This window comes from Danio aesculapii, chromosome 14 (genome assembly GCF_903798145.1).
Source record: "Danio aesculapii chromosome 14, fDanAes4.1, whole genome shotgun sequence".
Classification (NCBI taxonomy): Eukaryota; Metazoa; Chordata; class Actinopteri; order Cypriniformes; family Danionidae; genus Danio; species Danio aesculapii.
In genome coordinates this window covers 7,119,545-7,136,686 of record NC_079448.1, presented here as the reverse complement: position 1 = coordinate 7,136,686, position 17,142 = coordinate 7,119,545, and the positions used below count along the sequence as shown (strand labels likewise).

The window sequence follows — 17,142 nt, the reverse complement described above, 5'->3', positions numbered from 1 at the left end:
GATAATGTTTTATCTTCTGGAGAAAGTCTTATTTGTTTCATTTTGTCTAGAATTAAAGCAGTTTTTAATTAAAAAAAACATTTTTAGGTCAAAATTATTATTGTGAAATTATTGAATTAATGATTGTCTACAGAACAAACCACTGTTATACAATGACTTGCCTAATTACCCTAACCCGCCTAGTTAACTTGATTAACCTAGTTAAGCCTTTAAATTGCCCTTAAAGCTGTAATACTAGTATCTTGAAAAATATCTAGTCAAATGTTATGGACTGTCTTCATGGCAAAGAAAAAAGAAATCATTTATTAGAAATTAGTTATTAAAAATATTATGTTTAGAAATGTGTTGAAAAATCTCTCGATTAAACAGAAATAATGTAATATATGCCATTTTTGCAATATTTTTTAACATTTGTTGCATATATGACATTTTATATTTGTGAAATCCAAACATGGAAACTCATACATGGCATTTGCATATATTACCTTGTATCAGATTATAGGCAATTAAAATTTTCTGCAGTTTTTTTTTTGCATTAAAAATAAACTAACAGAAATAAATAGAATTAGAATCACAAAATTATTATTTGTGATATACAAAATAACAATTTAAAAGAAAACTAACTTGCTATTCTGTCTTCACAAATCACATTTGTTATAATTTTTTCAGAATTTCTAAAATTAGCTTTCACTGTTTTTGAAGTCTTATGCTCACCAAGGCTTTGGTTTTTTTAGTGTGCAATTAATAAACAGTAATATTGTGAAATTAAATAAAAATCTGCAAGAATAAGATTTTTTTTCTTTTCCTCACAAAAAAAAATCATACTTTTAATCAGAGAAAGAAGTACAATAAATTCATTTATATTGTTACAAAATATTTACATTTCAATTAAAAGCTTTGGTCACTTTATTTTGATGGTCCGCAACTAATTCTCATTAGATTACAAGTAAACTGTTAGGTTAGGGTTAGAGTAAGTTGACTTCACTGCAAAGTTTCTAATAGTCAGTTAAATGTCTGTTGAAGGAGTAGTATCAACACATATTAAGCAGACAGTCTACTAATACTCAAATGGACTATCAAAATAGTGTTATCGAAGCTTTTTTGGTTGCACCTTCTATTCAGCAAACAGTCCAGAAGAAAATTAAAGGAATTAAGATATTATTTATAAAAGAACTGATCTTTTTCCCCCCTTGGGTTTTGTTTGATTGTTTTCTAATATTTGTAATAATAATAAAATAATAATAATATTTGTGCATGATGCTCCAGCATACAAAAGACATGTAAACATAAATGCAGGATTATTATTATCTATACTCCCAGCTTTCTTTTTATTAAAAAAAAAAATTTTTCTCTGTCAGTGTAATACTCTGATGTGCAATATACAACCAGTGCTGTGTGGGAAAACTGTATAAAATGCGTTCATCTTGACTTTCCATCCATTATGTGATGAATGAACTAGATGCAAAATCATCCGTCATCTTTAACATCTCCTCCTCGTCTCATTATTTGATCAGACTGCCAAAAAAAGGGATAATTTTTACACAAAATTGGATAAAAAGGATCAAATAAGATAAAATCTGCAGATCATGTCTGAATTAGACACGCAGCATGACGACTCATGTAAAGTTAATGTAGTGTGCTGCTGTTTGAAACGTTTATGGGTGCATACAGCAGATTTTCACGTGCTTTTATATGGCTACAGGTACATTGAGTTTAGTCCTTTCCTCAATGTGCTTTCATCTCTTCCAAAACCTACAGTGTTTCCGTGTCTTTCCACACTTTACCTTATCTTTAATTTTGAGTCTATATTTGTTTAAATTAATCGCGTAATGTTAAGTTCTTGTTTTAGCAAAAGGAACATACTTTTTTCTTTTTAAATAAAATTAAACAGATGTTTATTGGTGCTGGCCTAGGAAACAGAATACAGTGCTTTTAGTAATTTTTTGCAGGTCTGTCAGTAGGATTTGTTTTGAACAGAGTCCCTTTAAGGCAAGTCATTTCACTCGTTGGCCATCTTTGAAACGCCTCTCAGGCAGTATGCTCGGGCATTCTATTTGAATGGGGAAACATCAAATTCTCTAAAATGGCTTGCCAAGCTTACGATTAAATTTCATAATTGGAATCATCAATAAAATTAAACAATTGTCTCTTTAGTTTCATGTTTAAATGGATCACACAAAATCTCTAGAAACTCACATATGGTCCCAGCCCCTCCCCTGGAGAATCATCAGTCTAATTTGATTGATGATTGGCTTCTGTACTAGAAGGCGGGGCTTCATCTGCCATATTAAAGAATATTCATCTGCCCTTTAAAGAAAGTCAATTTATACGGCGAACATCTTTGAAACGCCCCTTGGACAGTATGCTGGGGCGTTCTGTCTGAATAGGGAAACATCAAATTCCGCAAAGCGGTTTGCCAGGCTTATGATTACATTACATATTTGGAAACACCAATTAAATTAAACAGCATCTGTCTTGGAGTAACGATTGATGACCAACTAAACTTCTCTGACCACATTTCTAGAACTGCTCGATCTTGCAGATTCGCACTCTATAACTTCAGAAAGGTCCGTCCCTTCCTATCTGAACATGCAGCTCAACTCATTGTTCAAGCTCTTGTTCTCTCCAAACTGGACTATTGCAACTCTCTACTAGCCGGGCTTCCAGCTAATTCCATCAAACCTCTTCAGCTGCTTCAGAACGCAGCAGCACGAGTGGTCTTTGATGAACCCAAAAGAGCACATGTCACTCCGCTACTCACCCGTTTGCACTGGCTGCCAGTTGCTGCTCGCATCAAATACAAAGCTCTGATGTTTGCTTACAAAGCGACCTCTGGCTTTGCTCCTTCTTATCTGCTCTCACATCTGCAGATTTATGTGCCCTCCAGAAACTTGCGTTCTGTGAATGAACGTCGCCTCGTGGTTTCATCCCTAAGAGGGAAGAAATCACTTTCCCGAACTCTCGCATTCAATCTGCGCAGTTGGTGGAATGAACTCCCTAACTACATCAGAACAGCAGAGTCACTTGCTGTCTTCAAGAAACGATTAAAAAACTCAACTATTTAGTCTCCACTTTCCTTCCTAATCTGTAACTGCCTCTCTGGCTATACCACTAACTGTACTCTCTCTCTCAAAAAAAAAATAAAAACTTACATTACTAATGCTTTGCTTCTTAGACTTTACACACCTGAAACTTGCCTATAGCACTTATTCACTGCTGCTCTTATAGTTGTGTAAATTGCTTCCTTGTCCTCATTTGGAAGTCGCTTTGGATAAAAGGGTCTGCTAAATGACAAAATGTAAATGTAAAATGTCTCATAAGTCTTGTTCGTAAACACTCTAATCAAACAAAATCTGCATTTTTTTCAGGATGCTCGAGCTAATGCGTGTGCGCACTCGAAAGGAACGAGATCACAAAACCAACCTCATTTATGGCCATTCTACGCATGATCATCCTCTGGATAATGATCGTCAGATCGCGCTGCTCTTCTGAAGTAATCCCCAGCTTGGTCTTGATGGTGAATCTCCTCCAGAAATGACAGCGACTCTTTGTTTACAAGTTTGTGGGCGTTTGAGTAGTTGCTGTCGTGTGATTTGCAGGACGAACTGTACCTCACGTTCATTTCATACAGATTACAAAAGCAAAAAACTTTTCATTTAAAAGTAGAGATTTCAAGCTTTATGTTGATAAATTTCTTATGTCTGTGAAGCAAGTATTCGCTGAGATTCCAGTGTGTTTGTTGACCACAAAACTGTCATAAAAGCACATGTTTGGTCCCAGCTTTTCCCCCAGAAAAACGTCAGTCAATAGCGATTGATGATTTGCTCTTGTACTAGTAGGCGGAGCTTCATTCTGCATATTGACAGTTACCTTTTTCCCCATACAAAACTATTTGAATGACACATCTTGCATATTCTATAGTGTTTGTTTTGAACAAAGTCCCTTTAAGGAAAGTCATTTCACTCAGGGGGCACCTTTAAAACGGAATGGGGTCACATCAAATTCTCCAAAACTTTTGCCAGGCTTATGATTACATTTTATATTTGGAATCACCAATAAATATAACAACTGTCTCATAAGTTTCATTTCTAAACATCTGAATCAAACAAAATCTGCATTTATTTTAGGTTGCCCAAGCTAATGCCCATGCACACTCGAAAGGAACGAGATCACGACACCAACCTCAATTATGGCTGTGTTACATATTATCATATACTGGATACTGCTTTGTTAGATCGCGCTGCTCTTCTGAAGTAATCCACAACTTGGTCTTGATGGTGAATCTCCTCCAGAAATGACAGCGACTCTTTGTTTTCAAGTTTGTTGGCGTTTGAGTAGTTGTTGTCATGTGATGTGCGTTTGACAGGACAGACTGCACCTCGCGTTCATTTCATACAGATTACAAAACCAACAAACTTTTGTTTTCAAGTGTAGTGGGTTCATTTAAAAGTAGAGATTTCAAGCTTTATGTGGATATATTTTTTATGTCTGTGAAGCACGTATTCGCTGAGATTCCAGTGTGTTTGTTGACCACCAAACTGTCATAAAAGCACATGTTTAGTCCAAGCTTTTCCCCCAGAAAAACGTCAGTCAATAGCGATTGATGATTTGCTCTTGTACTAGTAGGCAGGGCTTCATTCTGCATATTGACCGTTACCTTTTTCCCCATTCAAAACTATACGAATGACACATCTTGCATATTCTATAGTGTTTGTTTTGAACAAAGTCCCTCTAAGGAAAGTCATTTTACTCAGGGGGCACCTTTAAAACGGAATGGGGTCACATCAAATTCTCCAAAACTTTTGCCAGGCTTATGATTACATTTTATATTTGGAAACACCAATAAATATAACAACTGTCTCATAAGTTTCGTTTCTAAACATCTGAATCAAACAAAATCTGCATTTATTTCAGGTTGCCCAAGCTAATGCGCACTCAAAAGGAACGAGATCACGACACCAACCTTAATTATGGCCGTGTTACATATTATCATCTACTGGATACTGCTTTGTCAGATCGTGCTGCTTTTCTGAAGTAATCCACAACTTGGTCTTGATGGCGAATCTCCTCCAGAAATGACAGCGACTCTTTGTTTACAAGTTTGTTGGCATTTGAGTAGTTGTTGTCATGTGATGTGCATTTGACTGGACGGACTGTACCTCGCGTTCATTTCATACAGATTACAAAAGCAAAAAACTTTTGTTTTCAAGTGTAGTGGGTTCATTTAAAAGAGGAGATTTCAAGCTTTATGTGGATATATTTCTCATGTCTATGAAGCATGTGAGACTAGTGTGTTCGTTGACCAACAAACTCCTAAAAGCACATGTTTGGTCCGAGCTTCTCCCTCTGAGAAACGTCAGTCTATAGTGATCAATGATTGGCTCCTGTAATAGTAGGTGGAGCTTCATTCGCCATATTGATCGTTACATATTTCCCCATTCAAAACCATACAAGTGACATGTCTTGTGTATTCTAGAGTCTTTGTTTGGAATCACCTGTACTTTTCAAAAAAAATTCTAAATAACATACATTTTTAGTAGCTGCTTTGTCTAATTGTACTGTCACAATGCTTATATGGAAAGATGCAGCGCTAAACTTGTCTGATATTCCTGGGCCAGGTAAAACAAAGAGCTCACGCTGATGGTGCTAAAGCAGCCTGCTGAAGTGCACAGGAGACAGATTTGTAAACATTGACTGTGGGAGAGTGAAAGGTTGGCATGTTTAGCAGGAGCCCTCGGGGCAAAAACTGGTTGGATCAAGGCTGATTAAATGTTTGACGTCGCTTCAATTTGAGCTGTCATGAGCTTGACAGTGATTTGGCTTTCCCGCTCTCATTTGCGTTTGCGGAGCTGTGAACTAGTGAATGACTGGATCGGATCTGAGCATGGGTCAAGTGTGTGTCTTAATCCCAAATCATCATAATGTGTTTGAGGATGAGAAGGAACAAATCTAATATTAAATGGTAATAAGGTTGTGTTCGTTTATGTTACTTGATGCATTAAGTAACGTGAACAAACGCTGAGCAATACATTTATTACAGTATTTGTTCATTTTGTCAAGCTTGTAAATAAAGCATTATTTGATGTTGAACTATGATTCATAATTAGTTATTAATATTATTATTATTATTATTATTATTATTATTATTATTATTATTATTATTATTATTATTATTAGCCCCTTTCACACATACAGACCTTTTGTGAGAAAGGAATTGTCACTGTCACCAGTGATCAAGCCCATGCAGATCTCTGGAGAAATACAAATCTGCTGGTATTTGGACTACAAGATCCAGTCATGCAACTCACACACACACACCTGCTCCAAGTCTCTTTTGATTACACTCCCACAGCTGATGCTGCTCGTGGACTGATTACACCACACATATATATGGCTCACTTTGAGACTCTCATTGCTGAGTCTTGTTATACTGAACTGTGAACATTACGACACGTTTTCCTTGCCTTGTCTTGCCATGTTTTTGACCCTTGATTTTTGTTTGTTTATGTTCCCTGTACTGACCATTCACCTGATATTTGACGACGACTCTGGATTTTCTGTATACATCCATTTGCCCCTGTGTTGACCGTTGCTTGCCTGACCATTCCATTTAATAAACCCTGCGTTTGGATATGCACTCCCTGTTGTCAGCATCCACTTCACATTACAGGGGTCCTGTGTGAACAGGCCCTTTTAGAAAATAACGTTAAATTGGTGCCAGGAATTTTTTGGAAAGAGAAGGTTGTAACATAACCGGTAATTTGCTGGAATGCTGCTTTGTGTGAACGCAGAAGGAAAATTGTTGGAAAAAGCACGTTCACGCTTAGAACACGCTGACGTGAGACGTCTACTCCAGCCAATCAGAACATTCAGGCGCATTCACATATGCGCTGTTTATGAAAATAAAAGCCTTTGAATAATTTTTTCAGACACATTTAGCAGCTAGATGTTAGTCAGATAACGTTTTTATGTTCCTTCTTAATGCCAACTGTGGAAAAAATTATCAATAAAATGATTATGATAAACCGCTGATTGTTTACCTTCAAACTTTGCTTCAGTTGCTTGACGCGTGTGCACGTGAAGCAGCCCGTGAGCGCCAGCACACACACATATTATGTACATATCGACATGCAAAAGTGTTTCTCCATATACGAAGTTGCTCACAATACTTATCCATCCACAGAATTTGTAATGTTTGGAAATGTGTAAACATTTAGCTGCGGTTCACGCTTCTGCCTTTGGATGTCTCTGGGACAAAGCAGCTGCATGAATGCTAAAGCTTTGGGGTGCTTTCACAGCTAGACTTTTGTTCAGAACCTGTCTCGTTTGCCCAGTTAGCGCAGTTCGTTTGGCATATGTGAAACCAGCAATCACGCTCGGATCCGCGCCTAAAAAATCGGTCTGAGATCACCTGAATGAGGTGGTCTTGGTTCGGTTGAAACAAACTCTGGAGCGGATCGATTGTAGTGAGAAAGCAATACGATCCGAACCGGGTTATATCACAGTGTATCATGGATATGTCACAGGCAAATATACGGCTATATGAAGAGAGAATTATGAGTAGGGCGGCATGTCATTCCTAACGGTAAATGTGCGTTTTATGTCAGATACGAAAATGAAAGCATGCTGAACTATTAACGAGAGCTGTTTATCCGTTAGGACAACAGACTTGGTTTATCAGTTATTTCTCTCTATAATGTAAAGCCTATAATGCATAAGCCAACTGCTATGAGAGAGTCTTACCTCTGATTAATATTTGGTGATGACGTCTGTGGGTGTCACCATTCATAATGAAAGTGCAGATTTTCGCTTATTATGTCTTATTGTTCATCGTCATAAATTAAAATAAGGACGCATGACAGCTGAGTGGGACTCTGACCAATGTGAGGAGAGTTTACTCGCGCGTGACTTGTTTTAGCTCTTTTGGTCCGTTTAGAAAATTTGCCATGTGAAAGCGAACCGCATCAAGAAAAACAGTAACATTGTAAAAATGTTAATCCCCTGTTTGGGAACAAATGAATTGATTCACAGGTGTGAAAGCACCAACAAAGGCCAGACCCCTTCTATGTTTACAAATACAAGCGCAGCCGTTTAGAGGTCATGTCTGGTTAATGATGTCAGAAATTACCGGTATTTTGAAATGGATGTGTGAATGGTCTTTTCCGGTAAAATTCCGGAACGTCCGTGCCTGTGTAAACATCGCTTTTTGAATTGAGTCGTTCTGGTAATTTTCCAGTATCGCTGTGTGAAAGGGGCTACTGTTACTAAATACATTAACATACATTACCAAACATACTGTTACATTAACTACATCAAATGAAAGGCAAATGAGAAGGGGGCGGGGTATGTCAGATCCTAGAGAGTATTTGATTGGTCAAGATTTGACTGAAGTATGAGGTGGCCTGAAAAAAATCATTGATCCAATTCGACGAAAGTGAAAAACTGCGAATCTTTGGATGTTTATATCAGTTTTATATTTTCTAAATGCAAATTTTGTCATTCTGTTGGAGCTTGCTAGCTAATAGATATCCTTAAAACTAACTACTACGTTTTTTTTTTTTTTATTTTAATTTCATAAGACCTTTAAGCAGTGTTTTTAGGTTTAGCAACCACCATTGCCAGACCACATCACCTTATGTGAGGCGAAGTGAGGTGAACTAAAACCTTTTTTTGACTCTTCTAAGACTCCTTGGATTTCTCTCCTGGCAGCTTTTCATTTTTATGAGGATTTTGGGGACAAACGCGCTACAACAATACCATGCAACATTTTACACTTTTTTTTTTTTTGCTGACCAGAAAAGCCGAACCCAATTCATCATCTCTGCAAACATGTGCTCCATCTGTTCTGTTGGTTCATTAGAAGCAAACTAAGCTCTTAACTGTTTCGTTAACATTGGAGCTGTTCACTTTCCCACAGTCTCCGGCTACGCCTGTGCTGGCGTGCGCTTTCTCTCAGGTAGCGTGGGCCTCTGGAGGAACACATTGCATAATCCTTTCCCCACCAATGGAAAAAAAGAATGCCTGAAGTATGAGACGGAGGGACTAATTATTCTGCAATATCACACTGGAATCTGGTCGGCGTGAACGTGGCCTCGATTTCCCAGCAACTGAACAAGGTTGGATTCAGTGCATCCCTCAAACAGGGGTAAGCAATTGCATGTATTAAAGTTTTAGCTTCATTTAAGGAGTTCTACAATTCTTTTTTGAGGTAAAAAAAAGAGATGAAAAGTGGTTTTCAAGCATTGAAAACTAGTGTAGAAAGTGAACTATTGGTAACACTTTATTTTGATGGCCCCTATTGCACATTTTGTTGACTAAATGTTGCATTGCAACTACAAGCCAATTACTTTTTCAGTTGAGTATTATTAGACTGTCTGCATAATATCTGCTGATACTGCTATTTCAACAGACATCTAACTGACTGTAATGGCTCGTTTCCACTGACTGGTACGGTACGGTTCGGTTTGGTACGGGTCACCTTTATCAAGCTTGCGTTTTCACTAACAAGGGTACCCTTTTGGTGGGCGTGGTGTACGACAGAGAGTTTCAGTCGACGTCATTCTAGCTCAAGGAAATGTCTACAATAAAGCTGTACGGGTCGCTCACATATCATACGAGAAGCTCTTCTCACAATACTGATGCTTTACACATAAATACTTGTGTAGAAATGTTTATTACTAACTTTTCTATGAACAATTTGATTATAACTGCAGATCAATGACAATGCGAAACAGCCTACTGTTTGTAACTATATTAAATAACTTAATAAATGAACATATATATAAACATACAGCCCCTTACAGTCTCCGATATGTTACCAACTACAGAAGAACTACACACAGCAGACATTTCGCCCGTATTTAGGTTAAAAAACACCACAAAAAAATATAGCCTACAGTCAGTGTAAACCTCTCATCTGTGTCTGTAATCTTCAGCAGCACATGTAGCCTCTGTTCGACAGTAATTCCATCATTCCTGGTTCATATTAGTCCAAAAGGTGAAGATAATAAGTTAGTTATACATGGCATTTTGTTCATGTTTGCTGAATAATAATGTGCTCCTTTTTTTCCGGCTTCTCCTTTGTTTCTTCACGCTACACTCTCGCATTTGTCAGTGTCTGACAGGATCTGGTTTCAAAAGCACGTCAATAATCAAGCGCAGGTTATTATCATCAGCTCAAGATGTTTGTTATTACAGATATAATGTTAGACGCGCGCGAGCGCTAGCAAGAAAGCGAAACCACTCGCGCCTCAGACTGGCTTGTAAAAAACTACGCGGCACAGGGTAAATCTGCCCTACTCCATGGCTTTGTGCTGTTCATCAAGACGACGACAAGGTTTGTTTGAGCCCAGATCGACCATGGCTCGTTATTTATATGTATTTATAATTCCGCTGTAATCTCTCGGCTGTGCGTGTATTTTAAACATGGCGGGGTTTTTGTTTTCATTCTGGCTTGTTGCGTAAGCGAATGACGTATCTCTGTAAACCAATAGCGTTCAGCTGCGCATGTGGCTCCACCTTTAGGTACCCTTTCTCGTGTTTGGTACCCTTTCGAAAGGGTGCCGAAAAAGTGGTACGGTTCGGTTCGGTACGCTTTTTGACAGTGGAAACGGCTATAAAAGCGTACTAAACCAAACCGAACCGTACCGTACCACTCAGTGGAAACGGGCCTTAAGAAACTTTGCAAGTACATGTCAACTTACCCTAGCCCCAATCTAACAGTCTACTTATGATCTATTGAGAATTAGTTGGCATGCAATGTAACTTAAATTCAACAAAATGCATTAAATGGACCATCAAAATAAAGTGATACCGAACTTTTTCACTTCATGTTAGAATGTGAATTATAAAAAATGCTCTAAAATAACAAAACCCATTTTTTAATTATTATTAAAATATAATATTTACACTAATGCTTCGGTTTATCCATACTTACCTATGTTTGCATTGAAACAACCCAACATTTTTTTTTATTTAATTTTGTGTTAAATTTCTGATATGAACATTTTCAGATGTTTGAATGCAAATTTGGGTGTAAAATTGGACAAACCCATATTTTTTACAAATTATTTTAAATATAATGTTTAACCTAATGCTTGGGTTTATCCACGTTTACCCACACTGAAAAAAATTATTCAAAGATGATTCCTTGGATTTGCTCAATTTTTTTACGTTAAGTGATTCTAAACATTTTATTTGGGCTGAATTTAAAGAAACAAATTAAGTTGAACATTGCTCAATTTAATTTGTTTCTTTAAATTCAACACAAATAAATTGTTTGCAACAGTTTTGCATGCAACACTTTTTTCAGTGCATGTTTGCATTGAAACAAACCAACATTTTTTTAGAGAGTGTTTCATTTAATTTTGTGTTTAATTTCTGAGCATTAATGTACAAAAAAATATTCATATTTGAAGACATTTTAAAATAATTTTTTGGTGTGGGTCAAAGATAAAAAAAGTGGTTTTCAAGCATTAAAAACAAGTGTACACAGCGTTTACTTTCCTCTAAATGTTAAAATGTGATCTATAAAAAAACTCTCTGTGCTTTTAGTGCAAATTTGGGTGTAAATTATATTAAATGATATTCTATTAAATTATATTATATTAGGGTGTGCTAATTATATTAAATATAATGTTTACCCTAATGCTTGGGTTTATCTGTTTTTACCAACACAATCTCACGGCAATTCGTAACTTTTTGATTTAGTGGCTAATTCGTACAATTTAGTACGATTTGCTCATCCCCCAATGATGGTTGGGTTTAGGGGCGGGGTTAGGTGCCACGCCTCCTTTTTAAAATCGTACAATTTCATACGACTGAACTCGTACGAATTAGCCACTAAACTGACAAAACGTAAAATACTTACGTTTTCTCGTGACATCAGGCTGGTTTTTACCCATATTTGCATTGAAACAACCCAGCATTTTTTGGAGAGTTCCATTTAATTTTGTGTTTAATTTCAGAGCGTTGATTTACAAAAAAAAAAATAATAATAAAATCATATTTAAATGCAGAATAAAATTATTTGAAGACATAATAAAATTATTTTTTGATGTGGGTCAACGATGAAAAGTGGTTTTCAAGCATTAAAAACAAGTGTACACAGCGTTTACTTTCCTTTTTATGTTAAAATGTGATCTATAAAAAAAAAACTTGTTTCAGTGCAAAATTGGGTCTAAAATGGACAAACCCACATTCTGTAAAAAAAAAGAAAAAAAAAAACATTTGAAATATAATTTTTTAACCCAATGTTTGGATTTATCAGTGTTTAGGCTATAGAACAGTCATCCGAAACGTTGTCATACAGTGTTATGCCTGGATTTCATAAATAGACTTGCATTTACTAACACAGTCTATCTTTGAAGTATGGAAGTAATTTGCGCTTTCCTCATGTAGAAAAACATCATAAGAACAATGTTTAGTTGCTCAAAGTATTACAACAGTGTTTTTTAAAAGACCAGACACTTTATTGATACACAACCAAGCACATGAGGTCAGAACACAAACGAGTCGCAGGTAATGAAGTGTTTAGCATTTCACCTAAAGAAAGCCCATCTACTGTAAGCAAAATGCTAACAGGCATCTGCAGCCTGATCTCACGAGAAAACATAAGTATTTTACATTTTGTCAGTTTAGTGGCTAATTCGTACGAATTCGTACGAGTTCATTCGTACGAAATTGTACGATTTTAAAAAGGAGGCGTGGCACCTAACCCCACCCCTAAACCCAACCGTCATTGGGGGATGAGCAAATCGTACTAAATCGTACGGATTAGATCGTATGAATTCATACGAATTAGCTAAATCAAAAAGTTACGAATTGCCGCGAGATTGTGTTGGCATCAGTAGCTCTGCTCACTCACTCCCCTTTTTTTGGTAACCCCCAGTCGGTGCAATGACGCACAAACAAAATAGTGACGTTGGCCACGCCCACTTATATAGCTTCATTTGCGCTCTGCAGAAACCTATGGGTGACATCACGGATACTACGTCCAAATCTTTTACAGTCTATGTTTACTACGCTTTTAAAGGTCCCGTGAAGTGCTTTGAAATGTGCATTTTTATTGGATGTTTGATGTAATGTAAAAATTAAGAGAGGGTGGGACATAGAGTAGCTCCTCCCCTTTTACAAAAAAACAACCAATGTTTGCACTAAAACAACCAAGTATTTTTTTCAATTAATTTTGTGTTTAATTTCTCATATGAAAATTCCAACACAATCTCACGGCAATTCGTAACTCTTTGATTTAGTGGCTAATTCATACGAATTCGTACGATCTATTTCGTACAATTTAGTATGATTTGCTCATCCCCCAATGACGGTTGGGTTTAGGGGTGGGGTTAGGTGCCACACCTCCTTTTTAAAATCGTACGAATTTGTACGAATTAGCCACTACACTGACATAACGTAAAATACTTACGATTTCTCGTGAGATCAGGCTGGAAAATTCTCATGTTTTAATGCAAATTTAGTTCTAAAATAGACAACTGCATTTTTTGTAATTATTTTAAATATAATTGTTAATCTAATGCTTGGGTTTAACCTAATGTTTGCATTGAAACTACCTAGCATTTTTTAGAGAGTGTTTCATTTTATTTTGTGTATTGATTTACAAAAAAAAAAAATTCATATTTGAAACATATTCAAAGTCTTTTTTGATGTGGGTCAAATGGGGTTTCAAGCATCGAAACAAGTGTGTGGAGCATTTATTTTCCTCATATTAGAATATGAACTATAAAAGCATTCTCAGATGTTTCAGTGCAAATTTGGGTCTACAATGGACAAACCCAAATTTAAAAATTTATATTGATAGGGACCCCAGTATATTGATAGGGACTCCATACTGCTCAGTGAGCACCGTCTTTCAGATGGGACATTAAACCGAAGTCCTGACTCTCTGTTGTCGTTAAAAATCCCAGGATGTTCTTCGAAAAAGAGTAGGGGTTTAACCCTGGCATTCTGGCCAAATTTGTCCACTGTCCTCTGTCCATCATGGCCTCCTAACCATCCCCATGTCATAATTGGCTTCATCTTTCCGTCTCCTCTCCACCAATCAGCTGTGAGGTGTGTGGTCTGGTGCAATATGGCTGCTGTCGCATCATGCAGGTGGAGGCTGCACACTGGTGATGGATGAGATCCCCCCCACCTCCCAAAAAAAGCGATTGGAGTGTCCAGAAAAGCACTATATAAATGTAAGGAATTATTTATTTATTATTAATTGTAATTTTTTTTGTGTGTACCACTGTTCTTGAAACCACTACATTTACTCATTTTTCAGCAAGAAGTTTAACACTGTATGATCATTTATTATTATAATTATTTTTTAATTAAATTATTTATCCTAACTTTATTTATTATTTAATACAGGCAAGAATACGTTACATTCATATTTTGAAACATTAATGTAGATTAATATAAACAAAAAAGTTATGAAGCGTATATACAGTTGTTATCAGAATTTTTTAACCCCCTTTGAATTTTTTTTTCTTTTTTAAATATTTCCCAAATGATGTTTAACAGAGCAAGGACATTTTCACAGTATGTCTGATAATATTTTGTCTTCTGGAGAAAGTCTTATTTGTTTTATTTCAGCCAGAATAAAAGCAGTTTTTAATTTTTTAAAAGCCATTTTAAGGTCAAAATTATCCCCCTGTATAACCCCTGTAAGCTATATATTTTTTTCGATAGTCTACAGAACAAACCATCATTATACAATAACTTGCTTAATTACCCTAACCTGCCTAGTTAACCTAATTAACCTAGTTAAGCCTTTAAATGTCACTTTAAGCTGTTTAGAAGTGTCTTAAAGAATATCTAGTCAAATATTATTTACTGTCATCATGGCAAAGATCAAATAAATCAGTTATTAGAAATGAGTACTGTTTTATGTTTTAATAAAAACTGTTATGTTATGTAAAAAAAAAACTTCTCTCCGCTAAACAGAAATTGGGGAAAAATAAACAGGGGGGCTAATAATTCAGGGGGTTGAATAATTCTGATTCCAACTGTATATAATTTTTTAATTTATATTAATCTACATTAATGCTTCAAAATATGAATGTATCGTAACGTTATAATTTAGGTTTCATTTGCTGTGATTCGAGTTGGATGAAGGATTCTGTAGTTAGATTAAGTTGAAGTTCATATTAGAATGTTTGCTATCTTTTGTACTTGTCTGTTTGAATTAAAAATACAAATTGTGTATGGACCTTTTCCATTGAATCCCTTGAATCATTAAATCCAAACCATCCAAATAACCACTGCGGTAAACAGAAGCTACTGTAAATGCACTATGGTAAATTCCAGCACCTTATATATTTTTTTCTCTCTCCTGTTTGTATATAACCATGGTAGTCATCAAGAGTGAGATTGTGGGCAGCCTCTTCAGATTTGCTGATGCCTTCCTGGTAATGTTTGGACTGATCTATGCACTACACCTCAACTATCCCAGGGGACTGACCAACGCTTTTGAATTCATTCAAAAGATTTTACTTTGTCTTGAAGAGGGTAAACTGTCACCCAAGTTACAGAGTCTTAAAAATGATTTGATGCGAATGTAGGAATTTATTGGAAAAATGACTAAGGCCTGGCAGTTCCTCAGTAGTTCAATGTAATTTGGTTTTGTGAAAATACTGGTTTAAAGGTTTCTGCATTTTGTTCCCCACAATGTGCATTTATTAGGAGTGTCACGATTCTCCAAATCCTCGATTCGATTACATTTTCGATTCTAAAGTCACGATTCGATTCTCGATTTTTAACAAAAAAAAAAATTTTAAAGCACAAGCTATGCCATTTTAAGACGTATATGCAATATAATAACATCTGACCTTTGTTCACTGAATGTACACTAAATGTGCACTGCTAAGACCTTTAATAACGTTCTGCTTCACATTATTGTACATGGTGGGCATCACCGTAGCTGTGAGATGCGTTCTACATGGCATTTCGTAGCGCGGTTCTAGCACGTTAATTAAATGCTGAAAACCGGAGTTTTCTGTCACTGAATAAGGTCGCATGTCCGCGGCTATAAATACTCCTATCGCGCTTGTAATTGCCTTTGCACGTGTTGAGTTGCTTGGAAGTTTTAATCCAAATGAAGACGGGAGAGTAGTTTGTGTTACACTTGTCGGTTTAACAGATACATCTATGTTTTTGTGGTGCCTGCGGAGATGCCCGGCCATGTTAGTCGTGCTGCCGGTGGAATAATGTGGTATATGCACATTGCAGAGCTTGCAAACTGTGTTTTTTTCTGTCGACAACACGAACGTTGTCAACATAACTCACTGGAAATCCAAAATACTTCCACACCGGCGACTTCAGTGAAAGAGGAGGGGGTTCAATTTCTTTCGATGGGTCTCCAGTTGCCATGCTGTCTCGTGGCTGTTGTAGCTGTTAGGTTGACGCGCATGCGTGAGTTTTTTTCCGCTTGGCAAGTCAAGCTGCTGCTGACGTGACATAGGGGCGGGGCAGCATCGACGATTCCATTTTTTGATTCGATAATCGAGATTAAGCATGAATTTCGATCGCGAAATCGTGACACCCTTAGCATTTATTAATGTTATTTGTCATTAATACAGCTCTTGTCCTTAAGAGTTGTTAAGTACAGCTGGGTAGTACTTTTTTAGGGGTAGTACTGCTTTTCAGGTTTTATCCTTTTAAATTAACACTGCAGTGTCAAATTTAGTTTTGAGGCTTCGATTTTTGAGTATTGTGTTTTAAATGTTTTGAGTTACTTGTACTTAAAACAAAAAGACAAAGATACTAGTAAATATTGAGTTGATTCAACTTGAAAGTGGTTCTTTGTGTACTTATTTTTTTGAGTAATGTTAACTTAATGCCATGAAAATGGGTAAGCAAATTTTTTTAAGTTACTGTAACTTAAAATATTTAAGTTGATTTCATAACAAGTTTTAATTTAACTGTAATGAAAAGGTCTAAGTAGCATGTAATCAAAAGATTTAAGTTTTGAAAACTTATATTTTTTAAGTTCATGAACTTAAAAATTTTGAGGCAACGAGTTACATCAATTTTTTTGAGTTCTGCTTACTTATTTGGGTTTACAGTGCAGCTTATTTGTCTGCACAGCACTGCCATTGGCATGTGTCAAAGAGTTCATTTACATGTTTTGTTTTCTTCTTC

The 17,142-nt window shown here is 36.3% G+C and overlaps 1 long non-coding RNA gene across 1 annotated transcript; it reads left to right on the top strand.

The window, feature by feature from the left end:
• Positions 1-9,069: 9,069 nt before the first annotated feature.
• On the top strand, positions 9,070-16,658 carry LOC130240984 (uncharacterized). Its single transcript, XR_008838820.1, has 3 exons — positions 9,070-9,145; positions 14,061-14,195; positions 15,358-16,658. It is a non-coding gene; the product is annotated as an uncharacterized LOC130240984 (long non-coding RNA).
• Positions 16,659-17,142: the final 484 nt, after the last annotated feature.